The sequence below is a fragment of the Triticum dicoccoides genome, chromosome 3B (assembly GCF_002162155.2).
Source record: "Triticum dicoccoides isolate Atlit2015 ecotype Zavitan chromosome 3B, WEW_v2.0, whole genome shotgun sequence".
In the NCBI taxonomy this organism is placed as follows: Eukaryota; Viridiplantae; Streptophyta; class Magnoliopsida; order Poales; family Poaceae; genus Triticum; species Triticum dicoccoides.
In genome coordinates this window covers 846,737,662-846,747,384 of record NC_041385.1, presented here as the reverse complement: position 1 = coordinate 846,747,384, position 9,723 = coordinate 846,737,662, and positions in this window count along the sequence as shown.

Genomic DNA, 9,723 nt, shown 5'->3' with positions numbered 1-9,723 from the left:
CGATGCGGGGGAGGGGGAAGGGATCCTTTGGGCAAGCCTTGTTGAGGTCCTTGAAATCGACGCATAGGTGCCAGGATTTGTCCTTCTTTGGTACCATCACCAGGTTTGCTAGCCAGTCTGGATGTTTTATATCTTTGATGAATCCGGCTTCCAGTAGTTTGGCTAGCTCCTCTCCCATGGCTTGTCTCTTAGGTTTGGAGAAATGCCAAAGAGCCTGCTTAACAGGCTTGAATCCTTTTAGGATGTTAAGGCTATGCTCGGCCAGCCTGCGTGGGATTCCTGGCATGTCTGAAGGGTGCCAGGCAAAGATGTCCCAATTTTCGCGTAGGAATTCTCGTAGTGCAGCGTCTACATCAGGGTCTAATTGTGCCCCGATGGAGGCCGTTTTTGTAGGGTCCGTTGGATGGACTTGGAATTTGACTATTTCGTCTGCCGGTTTAAAGGAGGTGGACTTGGATCTTTTGTCGAGTATCATGTCGTCCCTGTCCACCATGGAGCGCAGCGCAGTTAGTTCCTCGGCCGCTAGGGCTTCGGATAATGCCTCAAGGGCCAGTGCGGCTATCTTGTTTTCGGCGCAGAGTGCTACGTCCGGGTCACTAGCAAGAGTGATGATTCCGTTGGGTCCGGGCATTTTGAGCTTCATGTACCCATAATGGGGTATAGCTTGAAAAATTGTGAATGCCTCTCGCCCTAACAGAGCGTGGTATCCGCTACTGAACGGGGCCACTTGAAATGTGACCTCCTTGGACCTGTAATTATCCGGCGTGCCGAACACCACATCTAGTGTGATTTTTCCTGTACAGCACGCTTCCCGACTGGGGATTATTCCTCTAAAGGTTGTGTTGCTTCGCTCAATGCGGCTCCAGTCTATTTCCATTTTTCGAAGGGTTTCCTCATAAATGAGGTTCAATCCGCTGCCACCATCCATGAGTACCTTGGTAAGTCGAAAGTCGTCCACTATCGGACTGAGGACCAATGCGGCTGGTGCTCGGGCTGTTCGGAATTTAGGTTCGTCACTGGCATTAAAAGTAATAGCCGTGTCACTCCACGGGTTTATTGTTGCTGCCTGGTAGACTTCGGTAAGGCTGCGGAGTGTTCGTTTCCGCACATTGTTTGATGCAAAAGTCTCAAAGACTGTTGATACCGTACTGGTATTCCTGGGGTGGTGCTCTGCGAATTCTGGAGTTAGAAGCTCCTCGCCACTTCTGGCCACCTGCCGGAGTATCCAACATGCTCTAAGGCTATGTGTTGGTGTGACGCCCTCTGTACTATGAATTTTACAGGGTCCATTGAGCCATCCCTCCAGTATGGTTCCATACCCTATAGAGGGTTTTTGTTTTTTGGTAATTAACCCATGTGCATGGCGATAATGCGCCCTTTTATTTCGGACTGGGGTTGTATTCAGGGCCGGATCGTCCCATAATTTTATTTTGGTTTTCCGGACGCTTTCCATCGCACAGTATTTTCGTACCATGGATGCCAAGTGAGTGAAGCGTGTAATATCACAGCGACTTATGGTGTTGAGGATTCCGATGTCCGTGCAATTATTGCATAAGGATGAAATTGCATCCTCCTCGCGGCAGTCCTCTATCCTGTTCATAACCAGGAGGAATCTGGCCCAGTAATGATGTACTGTTTCCATGGGCTCTTGCCGAACTTGGGATAGATCCCTTATGTTAGGGTGGGTGGGTGGAGTTAAATCCGGAACCTCGCCCGATTTGAGGCTCAGGGGCCAAGGAGTTTCCGAATTCGGAAGCTTGGGTTCTTGGATGCTGTCCAACGAATCTGGCTTGCTGCCTGACTTTAGGTTCAGGGCTTGAGTGATGACCTCCCCTCCGCGGGTATCCGGCTTGGGGGGATCCGGAATCCGGACATATTTGGTCCTTAAGATGGGTATAGATTCGCCGCATTGTTCCTCCACCACTGCAACGTGGTGGGTGACCTGGGGAGAGTCAATTTCTCTTGAATCGGGTTTAAGCCCAATCTGATCGTAGTGTATAGCGACTCCCAGGGCGGCGATGCGATCCAAGAGCTCGTTTAAGGAAGAGAGCTCCATCGGATCTAACTGCTCGGCGAGTTCCGAGTCGACTTGGAGATTGCTTTTGATGACCCGAGAAGTCATCGTCGGCGCGGCGGCCGAACAGGCGGTCATAAGAAAACCGCCTAGTCGGAGAGTTTGGCCGATAGCCAAAGCTCTTTTGGCAAGAGTGCCGTCTTTAAAGACGGGACGTGGCATCCTTCCTGATGGCGACGACACAGTGGAACTCTCAATGAAAGCACCAATGTCGGTGTCAAAACCGGTGGATCTCGGGTAGGGGGTCCCGAACTGTGCGTCTAGGCGGATGGTAACAGGAGACAAGGGACACGATGTTTTTACCCAGGTTCGGGCCCTCTCGATGGAGGAAAAACCCTACTCCTGCTTGATTAATATTGATGATATGGGTAGTACAAGAGTAGATCTACCACGAGATCAGAGAGGCTAAACCCTAGAGGCTAGCCTATGGTATGATTGTTGTTCGTCCTACGGACTAAATCTCTCTGGTTTATATAGACATCGGAGAGGGCTAGGGTTACACAGAGTCGGTTACAATGGGAGGAGATCTACATATTGTATTGCCAAGCTTGCCTTCCACGCCAAGGAAAGTCCTATCCGGACACGGGACGAAGTCTTCAATCTTGTATCTTCATAGTCCGGGAGTCCGGCCAAAGGTCATAGTCCGGTCATCCGGACACCCCCTAATCCAGGACTCCCTCACCCACCATCCCCTTTGTTGATACTGATGCATATGTAGATAGTTCTGATGTAAGTCTTGTTGGGTACATTTTTACTCACATTTGCCTATTTTATGTTTTTGCAAAGAGACTTCAGTCTCGCTAGTAGTTCCGTGTGCACTTCGACGTTTAGCTTGTTACCTCAGCTACGATCTTGTGCCCTTGGCAGGATCTGGTAGATAGTCAGGCTTCTTAGCCTTTTTCATTTGTAGATGTCTGTAGTCAGACATGTTAAGCTTCCACATGTTCTTTGACTTGTATGCTCTGAATGTTGGGTCATGAGACCTATGTTTGTAATACCTGGCTCCTTGGAGCCTATTGAATAAATACTCTGAGTCGTAGAGTCTTGTTGTGATGCCATGTTGTATTTGCACATATTGAGCATATTGTATGTATGATTTTGAAATTCTTGGTATGTGTGAGATCCGACAATCTAGTTGTTTATCCTAGGTAGCCTCTCTTATGGGGAAATGTAGTCTGGTGCTTCCACTGAGCCTTGGTAGTCCGCTACAACCCGGTTTACCGGAGTCCTGCTAGCCCAGCACTACTGCTCCGGAACACTTAGACTAGCCGGCATGTGATACACTTCGTTCCTGTGTCTGTCCCTTCGGAGAAATGTCGCGCTGACATCCGGAGTCCTGCTAGCCTGCTACAGCCCGGGTTCCCGGAGTCCTATTAGCCCAGTTGCTACAGCCCGGATTCACACACTGCTGACCGACATGCTCGATGTTGTTTCATGTATGCCTGTCCTCGTAAGTTAGTGCCACTTTGGGTTCACGACTAGTCATGTCGGCCCGGGTTTTCTGTCATATGGATGCTATCGACACTATCATATACGTGAGCCAAAAGGCGCAAACGGTCCCGGGCCTGGTAAGGCGACACCCATGGGAATACCATGCATGAGGCCGCAAAGTGATATGAGGTGTTACATGCTAGATCGGTGTGACTTAGAATCGGGGTCCTGACATTTGGGGTATAAGAGTATATATGGGCGAAAGAATTAGGTCAGGAGACCCACGAGGGGCCCATGAGGTAGGGGGCGCGCCCTCCACCCTCGTGGCCGCCTAGGCTCTAGGTTAATAAGTTAGCCCCAAAATAATATAAAATAGCATATTAATGCATATAAAACATCAAAGTAGATAATATGATAGCATGGAACAATAAAAAATTATAGATACGTTGGAGACGTATCAAGCATCCCCAAGCTTAATTCCTGCTCGTCCTCGAGTAGGTAAATGATAAAAACAGAATTTTTGATGCGGAATGCTACCTAACATATTTATCCATGTAATTTTCTTTATTGTGGCATTAATGTTCAGATCCATAAGATTCAAAACAAAAGTTTAATATTGACATAAAAACAATAATACTTCAAGCATACTAACAAGGCAATTATGTCTTATCAAAATAACATGGCCAAAGAAAGTTTATCCCTACAAAATTGTATAGTCTGGCTATGCTCCATCTTTATCACACAAAATATTCAAATCATGCACAACCCCGATGGCAAGCCAAGCAATTGTTTCATACTTTTGGTGTTCTCAAACCTTTTCAACTTTCATGCAATACATGAGCTTGAGCCATGGACATAGCACTATAGGTGAAATAGAATATGGTGGTTGTGGAGAAGATAAAAAGAGGGAGACAGTCTCATACCAACTAGGCATATTAACGGGCTATGGAGATGCCCATCAATAGATATCAATGTGAGTGAGTAGGGATTTCCATGCAACAGATGCATCAGAGTTATAAGTTTATGAAAGTTTGAAAGAAAACTAAGTGGGTGTGCATCCAACTTGCTTGCTCATGAAGATCTATGGCAATTTGAGGAAGCCCATCATTGGAATATACAAGCCAAGTTCTATAATGAAAAATTCCGACTAGTATATGAAAGTGACAACATAGGAGACTCTCTATTATGAAGATCATGGTGCTACTTTGAAGCACAAGTGTGGAAAAAGGATAGTAACATCGCCCCTTCTCTCTTTTTCTCTCATTTTTTTGGGCTTCTTTGCCCTCTTTTTTTGTTCGGAGTCTCATCCGACTTGTGGGGGAGTCAGAGTCTCCATCATCCTTTCCTCACTTGGGACAATGCTCTAATAATGATGATCATAACACTTTTATTTATAACTTACAACTCAAGAATTACAACTCGATACTTAGAAAAAAATTATTACTATATTAATGCCTCTGGCGTTGTACGGGGATGTGCAATGACTCAAGAGTGACATGTATGAAAAAATTATGAAAGGTGGCTTTTCCACAAATATGATGTCAACTACATGATCATGCAAAGCAATAACAATGATGGAACGTGTCATAATAAAATAGAACGGTGGAGAGTTGCATGGCAATATATCTTGGAATGGCTATGGAAATGCCATAATAGGTAGGTATGGTGGCTGTCTTGAGGAAGGTATATTATGGGTGTATGGTACCGGCGAAAGTTGCGCGGCACTAAAGAGGCAAGCAATGGTGGAAGGTGAGAGTGTGTATAATCCAGGGACTCAACATTAGTCATAAAGAACTCACATACTTATTGCAAAAATCTATTGGTCATCAAAAGAAAGTACTACAGGCATATTCTCGTAGGGGGATAGATTGGTAGGAAAATACCATCGCTCGTCCCCGACCGCCACTCATAAAGAAGGCAATCAATAAATAAATCATGCTCCGACTTCATCACATAATGGTTCACCATACGTGCATGCTACAGGAATCACAAACTTTAACACAAGTATTTCTCCAATTCACAATTAATCACTAGCATGACTCTAATATCACCATCTCTATATCTCAAAACAATCATAAGGAATTAAACTTCTCATAGTATTCAATGCACTTTATATGAAAGTTTTTATTATACCCCTCTTGGATGCCTATCATATTAGGACTAAATTTGTAACCAAAGCAAATTACCATGCTGTTTAAAAAGACTCTCAAAATAATATAAGTAAAGCATGAGAGTTCAATAATTTCTATAAAATAAAATCACCGTCGTGCTCTAAAAAGATATAGGTGATCACTAGAGCAAAATTGCCTAGCTCAAAAGATATAAGTGGAGCACATAGAGTATTCTAATAAATCATGATTCACGCGTGTCCCTCTCAAAAGGTGTGTACAGCAAGGATGATTGTGACAAACTAAAAACTAAAGACTCATATTATACAAGACGCTCCAAGCAAAACACATATCATGTGGTGAATAAAAATATAGCCTCAAGTAAAATTACTGATAGACGAAGACGAAAGAGGGGATGCCTTCCGGGGCATCCCCAAGCTTAGGCTCTTGGTTGTCCTTGAATATTACCTTGGGGTGCCTTGGGCATCCCCAAGCTTAGGCTCTTGCCACTCCTTATTCCATAGTCCATCAAATCCTTACCCAAAACTTCAAAACTTCACAACACAAAACTCAACAGAAAATCTCATAAGCTCCGTTAGTATAAGAAAATAAATCACCATTTTTGGTACTGTTGTGAACTAATTATTTATTTATATTGGTGTAATATGTACTATATTTCAACTTTTCCATGGTTCATACCCCTCGAGACTACTGATACGTCTCCAACGTATCTATAATTTTTTATTGTTCCATGCTATTATATTACCTGTTTTGGATGTTTTATATGGATTTATATGTTATTTTATATTATTTTTTGGACTAACCTATTAACCTAGAGCCCAGTGCCAGTTTCTGTTTTTTTTGCCTGTTTTAGAGTTTCGCAGAAAAGGAATACCAAACGGAGTCCAAACGGAATAAAACTTTCGCGATGATCTTTCTTGGACCAGAAGCAAACCAGGAGACTTGGAGTTGAAGTCAGATACGCAACAAGGCGGCCACGAGGGTGGAGGGCGCCCCCTACCTCATGGGCCCCTCGTGGGTCTCCTGACCTAATTCTTTCGCCCATATATACTCTTATACCCCAAAACCATCAGGGGAGCCACGAAAATACTTTTCCACCGTCGCAACCTTCTGTACACGTGAGATCCCATCTAGGGACCTTTTCCGGCATCCTGTCGGAGGGGGATTCGATCATGGAGGGCTTCTACATCAACACCATTTCCCTTCCGATGAAGCATGATTAGTTTACCACAGACCTACGGGTCCATAGCTAGTAGCTAGATGGCTTCTTCTCTCTCTTTGATTCTCAGTACCATGTTCTCCTCGATGTTCTTAGAGATCTATTCGATGTAATATTCTTTTGCGGTGTGTTTGCCGAGATCCGATGAATTGTGGATTTATGATCAGATTATCTATGAATATTATTTGAGTCTTCTCTAAATTCTTATATGCATGATTTGATATCTTTGCAAGTCTCTTCGAATTATTGGTTTAGTTTGGCCTACTAGATTGGTTTTTCTTGCAATGGGACAAGTGCTTAGCTTTGGGTTCAATCTTGCGGTGTCCTTTCCCAGTGATAGTAGGGGCAGCAAGGCACGTATTGTATTGTTGCCATCGAGGATAAAAAGATGGGGGTTTCATCATATTGCTTGAGTTAATTCCTCTATATCATGTCATCTTACTTAATGCGTTACTCTGTTCTTTATGAACTTAATACTCTAGATGCAGGCATGAGTCGGCGCTGTGTGGAGTAATAGTAGTAGATGCAGAATCGTTTCAGTCTACTTGACACGGACGTGATGCCTATGTTCATGATCATTGCCTTAGGTATCGTCATAATTATGCACTCTTCTATCAATTGCTCGGCAGTAATTTGTTCACCCAACGTATTATTTGCTATCTTGAGAGAAGCCACTAGTGAAACCTATGGCCCCCGGGTCTCTTTTCCATCATACAAGTTCTCTTTTCCATCATACTAGTTTTCGATCTACTATATTGCAATCTTTTACTTGCCGATCTATAAACCAAAAATACCAAAAATATTTACTTTACCGTTTATCTATCTCCATCAGATCTCATTTTTGCAAGTAACCGTGAAGGGATTGACAACCCCTTTATTGCGTCAAGTGCAAGTTGTTGATTGTTTGTGCAGGCATTCGGTGACTTGTGCGTTGTCTCCTACTGGATTGATACCTTGGTTCTCAAAGTGAGGGAAATACTTACTCTACTTTGCTGCATCACCCTTTCCTCTTCAAGAGAAAAACCAACGCAAGCTCAAGAGGTAGCAGGAAGAATTTCTGCCGCCGTTACCGGGGAGATCTACGCCAAGTCAAGCCATACCAAGTACCCATCATAAACTCTCCTCTCTTGCATTACATTATTCTCCATTCGCCTCTCGTTTCCCTCTCCCCCACCTCTAAAACGATTTTTGAAAAGATTTGCCTTTCTTCGCCCCAACAGTGGCATCCGTGCCAGGTCTATGCGTAGATGATATGCACGAGTAGAAAACAAAGAGTTGTGGGCGGTGATAGTCATATTGCTTACCACCAATGTCTTATTTTGATTTGGCGGTTTTATAAGATGAAGCGGCCCAGACCAACCTTAAATGCCCACGTACATGAGACCGGTTCTACTGACAGACATGCAACTAGTTTTGCATAAAGGTGGCTGGCAGGTGTCTGTTTCTCCTACTTTAGTTCAATAAGATTTGACAACGGTCGGTCCTTGAAGAAGGTTAAAACAACAAACTTGATAAATTACCGTTGTAGTTTTTGCCGTAGGTAAGAATGGTTCTTTCTAGAAGCCCGTATCAGCCACATAAAACTTGCAACAACAAAGTAGAGGACGTCTAACTTGTTTTTGCAGGTTGTGTCGTGATGTGATGTGGTCAATACATGATGTGATATACGTTATTGTATGAGATGATCATGTTTTGTAATTTATCGGCAACCGGCAGGAGCCTTACGATTGTCTCTTTATTGTATGAAATGCAAGTGCCATGTAATTGTTTTACTTTATCGCTATGCGTTAGCAATAGTTGTATAAGCAATAGTTGGCAAGACAACCCCGACGCAATGATGGAGATCAAAGTGTCGAGCGAGTGATGATGCTTTGGAGATGGAGATCAAAAGCAGAAGATGATGATGGCCATATCATGCCACATATCTTGATTGCATGTGATGTTTATCCTTTATACATCTTATTTTGCTTAGAACGGTGGTAGCATTATAAGATGATCCCTTTACTAAATTTCAAGATAAAAGTGTTCTCCCCCAGTATGCACCGTTGCTAAAGTTCGTCGTTTCGAAGCACCTCATGATGATCGGGTGTGATAGATTCCCACAAATCGATAAACCTTAGGTCATCCACTTGAGGGAAATTTCGTACTGTCCTACAAAACTCTACGCTTGGAGGCCCAACACGATTCTACAATAACAAATTGTGTAGTAGACATCACATATCATCTGATTACTAGCTACGTACACTAAGAATATCATCACATTACTACACAACGTGCACATTTCTACACAAAACAATTTCTACACTAAGCATATATATCATCACATTACTACAACAAGCATATCATCCAACTACTACACTAATTAAGCATGGATATATATCATCTAATTAATTACTACACTAAGTACCATGAGATGTTGTTTAATATTCGTCCTTGTGAGGTGGGTCACGACTCATGAATGGCATGTCGACATAGTCTTCACGTGGCAGAAGGATGTCCCAGAGGTTGCCCGATTCCTCATCGCTCAGCCTCAGTCTTTGGGCATATAGGGCTTCATTAAGTGGATCCCCATCATCTGAATCCTCATCATTAGTATCGACAATCAAATTCAAATAGACATAAGAAAGCATGGGACTTTCTCCTCTAAGGAGAAGTTGATAAATTCACCCCCAGTAAGACACGTGCAGGCGATGAAATGATCCCAGTCATATCCTTCAACATGAGTTATCTTTCGCCCCTTCTCGACCTGCATAGTGTAGCCCCCCCCCCCCACGAGCTTCGAAGGTCACCGTGTCTCCAGTGAGCTCATTGAATGCCAATCTCACATTGCATGAGATGATCTGTGTAAGAAAAAACAAAAAAAACACATA